Raw genomic sequence first — 12,243 nt, forward strand, 5'->3', positions numbered from 1 at the left:
AACGCTCAGTACATCAGATCCAAATCTGAGGTGGACCACACCATAAGAAACAGTGGTGATTGAACCCACCGTAATGTTTATTTGCCATCCAACCTGTTGATAAGGTCACAAAGACCTGGATGAAGGGTAAAACACAAATATCAGTTTGATCCAAAACCTTTTAATGGTAACCATTCAATCACCACTATTTCCTATGGTGTGGATCACCTGATTTATGGATCAGATTCATTTTTGGACCCATGTCGTAAAATGAGCTAGCAAAACGGATGGACCGCATGGATATACAACTTAAATATCAAGGTGGGCCCCACAGTCACGGGCCCACCGAATCCGCATGAGCGGGCCTCTATTAAATATACAGGATACGCCTAGATACACGTAGATACACTTGTGTAGACTATCATGATGGACTCCACCACCTCTTTTTAAGTTGTGGGGTCTCATCCCATCCACCGTACACGTGGCATTCATTGGCACAGCTCAGACAATCCATACCACGCTGGAGGATGTCTCAGTTCCAACTGGACGGTTACAAATACAACGGTCAATGGTAAGAATTCAAAGAGTGTGATCAGATGGTTGGGATCATCAGATTAAATTGACCTGGATGAGATTATAGATAGGTGAGAGCTCGTGGATTCTAGATGGTTGTGAGCTATCATCGTAGTCTTGCTTCTTAGATCGATTATAAATAGATGACCTGTGGATAAGAAAAGGCTGGATGATCTGATATGGTCCTTGGTAGAATGGACGAACACGATTTCATACGGCCAACTCTTACGGTGGTCTGAAGATTCTGTGGGGCCTACCGTGATGTATATGTTTTATCCACACCGTCCATTCGTTTTTCCAGCTCATTTAAAGGTATGAGACCCAAATTGAAGAATATCCAAAGCTCAAGTGGACCACACCACATAAAAGAAAACAGTGGTGATAATGACACCCACCGTTGAAACCTTCCTAGGGCCCACAGTCATGTTTACTTGTCATCCAACCTGTTCATTAGGCCACACAGACCTGGATGAAGGGAAAAAACAAATATCAGATTGATACAAAACTTCAGTGGCCCCCAAAAAGTTTTCAACGGCAGGCGTTCAGTTCCCACTATTTCCTATGGTGTGGTCTGTTTGAGCTCTGGATATGCTTCTATTTTGGTCCCATGCCCTAAAATTAGCTGGAAAAATGGATGGACGGTGTGGATAAAACACATACATCAACGTTGGGCCCACAGAGTCTTCATACCACAGTAAAAGGGTGGTAACTAACCGCCTTACTACACAATCCGCGTCCGAGGACAGGTCAGGGCTTGGATGATGACCTATGAATAGCAACGGTTTTAAGAAATATTATCCAGTGCTCTTATGCCACTTTAAGTTATCATAGTATTCTTAGTTTCATTGGAACACGTGGACTGTCTAATCAACTGATCTGGACTGTCCATTAATCCACAACACATTTCATGAGTAACTATATAAAAAAAGATACCCATTGGACTATCCGATTTATCAGATCGATAGTTTATTACATCAACGGTATAGATCATTTATAACAAAATACACCTACTCAATGATCTGAGCCATCTTTATCTTGCGGCTGATCATGGAATGTTGATATCCTAAACAATCACTTTCATTAGAGAATCATAACCATCTCATCTGTGGCTTGGAAACTGATTGCTATAAAAAGAGAGTCGAAGTTGTGGATAAATAATATCATCCGATCAGTTTGATTTTCACCTGGTAACTAAATAAATGTGTACTGAACAGAATAGACGGTATGGATTTCTCAATTAGACTGTCCAATTTTTTAGATGCAACTTGGAGTACTGTAACTTATATCCCTCTTCTAAAGTCAAAACTAGGGATTTTCCTAATATAGATTAGGTTGTTAAGGATATACATGAGGTAGTCAAGATATATATTAGACTTTCTTCTACATGTTTCAAGGCCCCATTGTGATGTCTGTGTGACATCCATTATTTAAAAAATAATATTACGATGTGAACCTAGACCTGAAGTTGATCCAAAGCTCAAGTGGGCCACAACATTTTGAACAACACGGTTGGAGATGCACACCATTAAAACCTTCCTAGGTTTCCCTAAAGTTTGGATCTTGCTTGGCTTTTCCCTTCATCCTAATTGTACTCAATTTATTAACGGTTTGGATTGCATATGGACATTGCAGTGGGCCCACAAAGCTTTTAATGGTGGGTTTTCTCATTCTATTGTTCTGTGCAGTGTAATGTGGTCCACTGGATTCATCTGTCGACCCCTAATTTTATTTTTTTTGTTATTACACCCCACTATCAGTTCATGCTATACTGTTAGCCACCCCTACTAGGGAATCGATACCAAGACCTCGGTGTTGAAACGAGGTATCTTTCACTCAGTCTACCACTTGAGCAATGGATCCGGGTGTCATCTATCGACCTTAGCTTTGAAATCACTTCATAAAATAATCTGCCACAACTAGAGGTATACATGAGTCAAACCGAGTCGAGCTTGGCACATCTCGACTCGGCTCGGCTCGGTCCTCGAGCCTGACTGGCCAGCTCGGCTCGGTTTGGTCAGCAGCTCGGGCCAGTTTGAGCCAAGATCCAACACGTGAGACATTTTCACAAACACATGGAGTGCACTTTCAATTTCTTACTGTATGTAAAACAATAGCAACTGCTTGGAGGTATTTCATCAAACACCTTGCAAGCAACATCAAAATCAAGAAAAAAAAGGTATTTGTTTCATATACATACCTTCCTTGCCACCAACCGACACTTCGTTGAGTCATTTTATCAAGCACTTGGTGAGCAATAACAATATCAAAGTAATCGAGTCACTGAACTGGTTCAATCCGAGTTCAATTCAAGTTGGGGTTCAATCCGAGTCGAGTCGAGCTCGGGCAAACTCAAACTCAGTTCGAAATTTTTTCGAGCTCAAAAAATCAGCTCGAACCAGCTCGAACTTGGTTTCGAACCGAGTCGAATTGAGCTTTTTCGAGTTGAGTCGAGCAAGCTAACTGAGCTAACTCAGTTCATGTACAACCCTAGCCACAACTGGACTAAGTGGATACCCCACCAAACATTTTGGGATAAAAACAAATCATGGCCAATGAATCCCAATAAATAAAAGCTCTTAATTAGATAATTTCAAACTAAACAATCTTCATATCCTTTATGTAATCAATGGGTTGAAATGTCCATTATGAGTCTTTTTGAGGCATCCCTCATCTAAGTAAGATTTGACCACTTTGATTATTTACCTGTTAGCATTTCTTATGGTTATATTGTGCATCTTTAGAAGAATACAAATAATAGTATATCACAAATAGATTATTTTAGAATAATTGGTAACCTAATGTGATATAAACATTGGAATATTTTGTCTAGAATTTTAAGATATTCAAAAATAACTATTACTTATGATATTCATTATTATGGTTTAATGTTGTATTAAAAGGATTCAGTAATATTAACTGGATTACTGATTTAAATGAAACTAAATTTACTGGCGGATATATTTTCACTTTATATGGAGTAGTTTATTGAAAGTCTACCAAGCATACCTGTACCACTTGGTCCACTATGAAATATGGGTTTATTGTTTCAAAATATATGATCAGAAGCTGAGTGGCTTAGAAACCCATTAGCTAATATATCTTTGTCGCTAAAACTTATTTTAACTATATCTTCATTGTGATTGTCAAACAACTACAACCAATGTCAAGATTAAGATATAAAATGATAAAAGTAGACATATCATACTTAGATATAAAATAGTAAAAGTAAATATATTATACTCAGTCACAAAATAATGAGATATCTGTTGCATAATAGAACATGGCTATTGATTTTGCGATGTCAAAAAGAATCTCGTAGATCTTTTAATCAAATGACTATCTAAAAAGTTAATTGTTGATACATCGAAGGGAACGGAGTTTGACTTAAAAGAATGAGCTACCAATATACGCAAACCCACCTATACAAGTGGAGATCACATAAGATAGGTTTTCAATGGGTAAAAAATAAGATACTAAGTGACGTTTGAGGATTGCAATAAGTACGCCCCTTCTAGAGTATAGGCAGTGTGAGCTTTAATGAGTAAGGATGGGTTTTGAACTCTTAATGAATCCATATGCCATATATTGGTGATGTATCCAATTGCTACACTTGATAAAGTTCACCTATTTGAATGTGGAGGTAGGTCCGCTTCCTATGATAAAATAACTTAATATCCTAGAGCATTTATGAAATTCAAATAATGGTGTATGACCAAAAAGTATCAAACTGTAAAATTACTTGTAATAAAAAAGTTGGGTGAATGGCATGTATAACCAATTTATACCAAATGAGTCATGTTAATGACCGTTTGTCACTTGAGTTATGTACACTTATCTTGCTTAGTATAATGTTAATTAAATTTCGATACATATTGACACCTGTATAAAACTCTTTCACCTTGATTCAAAATGTAAAACATATGAGGGAATTTTTATTTTTATTTTCAAAATTCCTACCAAAAAGTTTCATTCAAACTCTTCCCTCATGTATGTTGTGTTAAGAATAGTCCCACATCAAAAATGCAAAAGAAAATCAAAGTAATTATGAGTGGGATGTGTTATATAAGGCTTGTTGGGCCTTTAAGGGACACAAGGGTTTCTGTTGGACTTTTTCTTTGCAAGAGCCATGCTAACTTTCTAAGCCATCCATTTTTCCAAGTTGACTGCCCATTATCAGTTGGCCAGGGCATGTCCATGGGTGGAACCACCTGATGTGTGCCTCATATATGGCCAATGTCTTACATGCATGCACCAAAGAAAACCTCTTCCTATTTTCCCATGGATTTAGGACTCCGCCACTTGGGACTGACTCGCGTCTTGAGTCAAGTCACGACTCAGCTAAATTGAGGTGAATCAACCCAACTCACCAAAGAAAACCTCTTTTTTTTTCTTTTAAAAAAAAAAATAATAATAATTTTACACCCACTCACCCACACGGCCATTAGAACTCAAAGACTTTAGTGTTGAAATGCAAAGCGTTTACCACTGAGCCATGCATTGAGACCCACACATCAAACACATTGCCTGGAAGTATTGGATTCGAATTAAAAAAAAAAAAAAAAAACCCATTAATTGAACCATATCAATCTCCTCACAAACCGATTCAAGCGCTCCGGCATACTTGAATTGCCAAGAAGAAAAACGATGATTTTGGTGAATTTCAAGAATTTCATGTGTGCAAGTTGAGAAACTCGACCCAATGACGAAGTCGCTCTCCAAAGATTCACCGATCTCTGTTGCTCCACTAAGACTCCAGCACCGAATCGAAAGCCTAGTGAACACTTCTATCCCACTATCTGGGAATCTTATCCTGCATTCCAAAATGAACTTTTGAGACTGATTCTTCAAATGCTGCTACATTCCTGCCAACCATCGTTAAAATTGTGAACGATAATGGCATGCACCATCCTCCCTGAACCCAGCGTGCATTGAAGTGGTGCCCTATATCTAGGTCTCTTTTTCAATTTCTCCCATGGAATTGGCTGTACATGGTCTGCCGGATCGGAACAACATTCATCGTAACCATTGCATTTAATGAAATGTAATCAGACCAGCAATCGCTCTAACCATTAGATGTGATAGAATGGCCATGGCCATGTGGTGAGTAGCATATATTAATGTGACTTCAATCTGTTGAAATTTAGGTTCTTCGATTGATCGACACATGGTCGATGGATCAAGAAAACTCTGAATAAATCAATTAAGTCTATGGACAATTTTAGACATGTTCGATCGATCAAGATTAGGAAAAACCAAATTAGGTCTCTAGACACTTTTGAGCATTTATGATCAATCAACAAAATCGAATCGTTTCGATCAAAGATCCATCAATCAGACTCGATCGATCGACGATGTTCATAGCTTCTATGTAAGTGTGTGGTTTTGTTTCTAGTTCTGGAATTGTGTTATAAAAACCGGATTATTGCAGGATTAAGGTTACCACATGATTGTTCTAGAGAAAGTTAGGGTTTTGAGAAGGATAATTCGTCTTTGGAGACAAGGGTTTCGAATTTATAAGTTGTCCATCTCTTGTAGTTTTGATTTCATAGCGGATTGTTTGTCACTTGGCTGTGATTTTTTATTTTTTATTTTTCCGCAAGGGTTTTTTTTCACGTAAAATCGATGTGTTTCTCTGCGCATGCTTGATTTCTGTTTCTTTATCTGCGTGTTTGATTCATTCTAAGGTTGCTTCCGCGCATAACGTGTGGCGGCTGGGCACAACAAGAGGTATCAGAGTGTAGGCTTCACGTTGGGTTATTTAGATCGAGTCTGAGACATGGGTTTGAAGGGATCGAATGAGAAGTTCGAGATGGAGAAGTTTACGGGCAAAAATAACTTTGAATTATGAAAGTTGAAAATGAAAGCCCTCCTAATTTAACAGGGGATGTCGCAAGCTCTCCTTGGCAAAGCGAGACGTCTTAAAATTAGGAAGGGAGAGGAATGGGACTACTTAAATCATATGGTTATTAGCGCAATTCAATTGTATTTGGCCGATGATGTCCTTTGTAATGTTATTTCTAAAATGACTATCACTGGATTATGGGCTAGGTTGGAGAGCCTTTACATGACGAAGTCACTCTCCAATTGCCTATATTTGAATAGACATTTGTATACTCTAAGGATGCAGGAAGGGTCGGATCTCTTTGACCATATTAGCACCTTCAACAAACTAATTTGAAAACTAACAAGTGTGGAGGTGAAGATCGACAAAGAACACAAAGCCTAATGTTATTGACGTCCCTTACAGATTCTTGCAAGAATCTGGTGGATACTCTATGCCATGGTAGGGATAGCTTGGACCTCGATGCTATTATCTCTATCCTTCAGTCGAAGCAACATAGAAGGAATAATGATGGGGAAGGTATTTCTATAAGGGGAGACCGTCTAAGCGAGAGAAGGGTAAGTCATGATCGAGGTCCAAGTCGAAGGGCAAAGGGAAGTTGAAGTGCTAAAATTGTGGCAAGATATGACATATGAAGAAAGACTGCACAAATCTTAAAACCCAGAAGGATGAGTGGTTACGATGGTTGCGATGTATTATCCGTTTTCAAAGTTAGACGCCTGTATAACGATTGGATACGGGACCATCGTATCATATGTGCCCTCATTGGAGTTGGTTCGTCACATACAACGAGTATGATGGTGGCCTGGTACTTATAGGCAATGTTATACCTTTAAGATGATTGAAATTGGTTCGATACGCATTAGAACGTTCGATGAGGTAGAGCATACTCAAGCGAATGTGAGGCACATTCTGGACCTAAAGAAGAATCTGATATCTTAGGAGCTCTTGAGATACTTGAATACAAATTCGCTGAGTATGAAGGTGCTTTAAAAGTTTCAAAGGGGGCATTTACTGCTATGAAGGTACAAAAGAGTGGAAACATTTACAAGTTGATCGGGAGCATTGTATTGGGTGGAGCTATAGCATAAGTAGTGGAATCCATGTTTACACGTGTGTGACATGCACACCTAGGCCACATGAGCGACTGTGGTATGTAGGTACTCCTATATAGTGGCTTAATTCCTGCTTTTAAATTTTTTGAATTAAATGTATGTGAGCATTGCATATATGATAAATAGTCAAGATTGTCATTTAAAACCGAAAAATATAGTAGTTAGGGATTACTAGATTATGTATACTCTAACGTTTGGGAGCCGTCGCCCATTGTTTCTAGAGGAGGGTTGTCATTCTTTGTAACATTCATTGACAACTTCCTTAGAAACGTATGAGTTTATTTCATAAAGAATAAATCCGACGTGTTTACCACTTTCAAGTCTTGGAAGGTTATGATGGAAAAACAGTCAGGGTGACAGTTGAAAGTTTTAAGGACCAATGACAGCGAATATTTCACTTCAAATGAATTTAATTGGTATTATGAGGATGGGAGAATTATTTGGCATAATACAATGAGGCACACACCAAAACAAAACGATGTGGCGGAACGTATGAGTTAGAGTCTTTTGGAAATGGCCCGAAGCATGTTGAGTAATGCTACATTGGGCAAGGACCTATGGGTTAAGGTTATTAACACGGCTTGTTATTTGGTGAATTGGTCCTAATCCACGACTATTGATTGCAAAATTCTTAAAGAAATATGGAGTGATTAAGAAGTAGACTACTTAGGGTTGTGTGTATTTGGTTGCGACGCTTATTCTCATATACCATCAGTTGAAAGAGATAAGCTAGACAAAAGAGCAAATAAGTACACCTTTGTTAACTATGTGATGGTGTGAAAGGATACATGTTATATGATCGAACCACATGAAAAATCATAATGAGTTGAGACGTCAAGTTTGATGAGAATTCCTTTTTCCGTAAGGATAAATACAAGGAAACAGAAAAATTAGTGGTGATTAATGTTGAAATTGACAAAGGTAAGACACTTGAATAAGTTGAGCTGCTGGAAGAGGTATAAGAGTAGGTGGAGCCGCTACCTATTACAAGGAATCCACTGAGAAATCAGACTACTAATGAGATACAGGGATGACTTAAATATTGTGTTTGCCCTCATTTCGAATGATGGTGATCCGTCTATCTTCCAGGAAATATTGAATGATCTGAATACTAAGAAGTGGATGGAAGCAATGTATGATGAGATGGATTCCCTGCACAAGAATGAAACGTGAGAGTTGGTGGAGCTTTCCATTGGGCGAAAAGCGATTGGCTGCAAGTGGATCTTTCGTAAGAAACTAGATATATACAAGGCTAGATTGATTACGAAAGGATACAGTCAGAAAGAATGCATCAACTTCGGTGAGATATTTGTGCAAGTCGTGAAACAAATATTTATCAGATTCATATTTTTGTTGGTTGCCCATACAATATAAAATTAGAACAGTTGAATGTAAAGATAACTTTTTTACATTGAGAATTAGAAGAGTAGATTTACATGAAGCAACCTTCAGGATTTGATATACAAGGAGCAGAAAATAAGGTTTACAGGTTGAAGAGGACATTTTATAACCTAAAACAGTCGCCCGATCAATGGTGTAAAAAGTTTGATTCTTTCATAATGAGCCAACGGTTCACTAAATGATGGAAAATTTATAATTATAGTGTTGTATGTTGATGGTATATTTATTGTCAGTCATAACTTGTCTGAGATCAACATATTGAAGGCTCAATTATCCAAGACATTTGAGATGAAAGATCTAATAGACACAAAGAAGATTCTTGGCATTGATGTACATAGGAATAGGGAAAGGAGTAAACTATGGTTGTCTTAGGAGGAATATCTTGAGAAGGTCTTCATTAAGTTCAAACTTGATAAGGCTAAACTGGTTAGCACTCCCCAAGTTACTCACTTTTGACTTTCTTCGGAACAATGTCCTACTAAAAATGAAGAAAAACAGTATGTCTTGTGTGCCCTACTCGAGCGCAGTTGGTAGTCTGATGTACGTCATGGTCTATACTACACAAAATATTTTACATGCAGTAGGTATTGTGAGTAGATACATGTCAAACCTTGGCAAGCAACACTGGGAGGTAGTGAAATGACTACTTTGTTACATCCGAGGTACGACTGACTACGTCTTACCATTCGAAAAATTTGAGGAGAAATTGATATACTATGTGGACGCCAATTATGCTAGAAACGTGGATAACAAAAGGTCAAATTCCAGTTACTCGTTTGTGCTAATGGGTAGAGCAATCAGTTAGAAGTAGTAGCTTTTATCTGTTGTTGCTCTTTCCACAACCAAAGCTGAGCGTATGGTGATGACAAAAGCATTCAAGGAAGCGGTCTGGTTGAGAGGTATGATGGTTGAGATGAGGCTTCAGTAGGAAGTCGTGCCCGTGCATTGTGATAGCGAAATCATAATTAATTTGGCAAAGAACTCAGTTTATTACTTGTGGACTAAACACATTGATGTGCATCATTACTTTAAACAGATGTTAGAGGAAAGCAGTATCACTCTTGAAAAGATTCAGACCAGTGAAAGTTTGGCAGATATGCGTACAACAGTGGTTTTTGTAGAGAAGTTCAGGTTTTGCTCAACTTCTCTAGGCTTGACGAAGGATGAATGAATCTCTAAATAGTTTTGCATATGTTTGATCGATCGAACATTAGGGCTCGATTGATCGAGATTATTCAAAAAAACCAAGTCTTTGGACACTTTTGAGCATTTTCAATCGATCGATAGAATGAAGTCGATTCAATCGAAGATCCATCGATCGGACTTGATTGATCGACGATGCACGCAATTTCTGTGTAAGTGCGTGATTTTGTTTCTAAATCTAAAAATATATTATAAAAACTAGGTTATTGTAGGATTAGGGTTAACACACGATTGTTCTGAAGAGAGGTAGGGTTTTGAGAAGGGGAATTCATTTTTGGAGACGAGTGTTTCAAATATGTAAGTTGTCCATCTCTCGTAATTCTGATTTCATGGTGGATTGTTTGTCGCTTGGTGCTGTGGTTTTTTCCCACAAGGGTTTTTCCACATAAAATCGATGTGTTTCTCTGTGCATGCTTGATTTTCGTTTCTCTATTCGCATATTTGATTTATTCTAAGGTTTGCTTCCATGCCTAATGTGTGGCAGCTGCTCACAACAACATCTCAGTTTAATACTTCTTTTTCTACACTAATTTCTTATTAAGCATCCACTGGAATTCAGTGTATAATCACATACAATCTATGCACATGGCGATTGACCCAGACCCAAAAATAAAATCGTGCGAATTAAGTCGATAGGCACATGCACCAAACAGGATGGATGGCTTATACATGGGTCTGGTATACAGTTTAGTTGCAAAGAACAAAGCCATTGCTTAAACCACCCAATCTTTAAAATGAAATTATAGAAAATAGGTTTAAATTGCAACACACCCTAACACAACTAGGTTTTATATGATATTTTCAGGATGGACTAGAAAATATAGATGCTGGTAACAACTGAATCCGGAATCTTTCAGTAATCTTTCCCTAATTTTTACATCAAAGAAACCAAGGGGCAACTTAGGCAAATTCAACTCAATTTTGGACATGGAATCGAGAAATATAATACTTTGCCAATTACATCTTCCTTATATACATATACATTGATATGCCATGCTCTAACAGCTCAAGCTTTTAGAAAAAGTAGTTGTTTGACATGGTATCAGAGGAAAAGGTCTGGTATTCGAATCAACGAATATGCCTCCCTAATATATTCTCCCATAGGAGGATATACATTGAATCGAGTCACTCACCCCCCAAGTTGAGATTTTAATTACAAATAAAGATGGTGCAGCATCGTGATTCAAATACCCAAACCCAGCCAAAGGAACTGATATACTTAACCAATGACATATTTATGTATTGTTAATTTGAATTACATTTTATATTATTTATACTATACTAAACTTAACTATTTAAAATATTTATTTACATTCCTAGTATTTTTAATTTACAACAATTACATATTGAGTTGAGTCGAGTCAAGCCAACCCAACCTGGCTGAACATTGAATCCAGTTGAGTTTTGGGTTTTTGAACTATGGTCTGTACATGTGTGGGTTCATCAAAATTCATAAGATATGAAAGGAAGAGTGAATAGTTCTCAGACAAATAACAAATAAGCAGTGGATGTTCTCCAAAATAATAACACATAAATGCACAACATTTTACAAGGAGGCTGGATCCACTAAGCTTTGTTGGATTAGCTTACATACAAAACCTTTTGTGGAGCCAGCCATGATGTGAAAATGACATTCAATCTAGGCATCATGTGCGCCCCATAATGTTCTCCTTAAAGCCCAACAATTAGACCGATCCGAAACTCAGGTGAGCCACACCATGTAAATTCATGCCAAAAACCTCTAAAATCATGTTTTGCAGCCCACTTGAATGGCCTGATTTTTGTGGTGTCCATTCATCCCAGTCTTATGCATCTTCTGAATGGATTAGATGGTGTATGCAAAACAAGGTGGGCGCCACATGTAATCTGGAAGGTTTTTTATTGTGTGCATCCCTGTCTCAACTATTCCCTTTGGAGTGGCCCACCTAAGTTCTAGCTAGGCCTAATTTTTTGCACCCATGGAGAACAAGAGGGGACACACATGATAGATGGATTGGATGTCATTTTTACATGTCAATGGGCCACAATAAAAGTTCTTTAGGCTAAACTTACAAAGCTTTGTGGTGGATCTGGCCTTGTTTCCAAGTGTTTCTACTACAACCAAGATATGGTTTGATAAATAAATTATTA

The sequence above is a fragment of the Magnolia sinica genome, chromosome 16, assembly GCF_029962835.1.
Source record: "Magnolia sinica isolate HGM2019 chromosome 16, MsV1, whole genome shotgun sequence".
NCBI classification, from domain to species: Eukaryota; Viridiplantae; Streptophyta; class Magnoliopsida; order Magnoliales; family Magnoliaceae; genus Magnolia; species Magnolia sinica.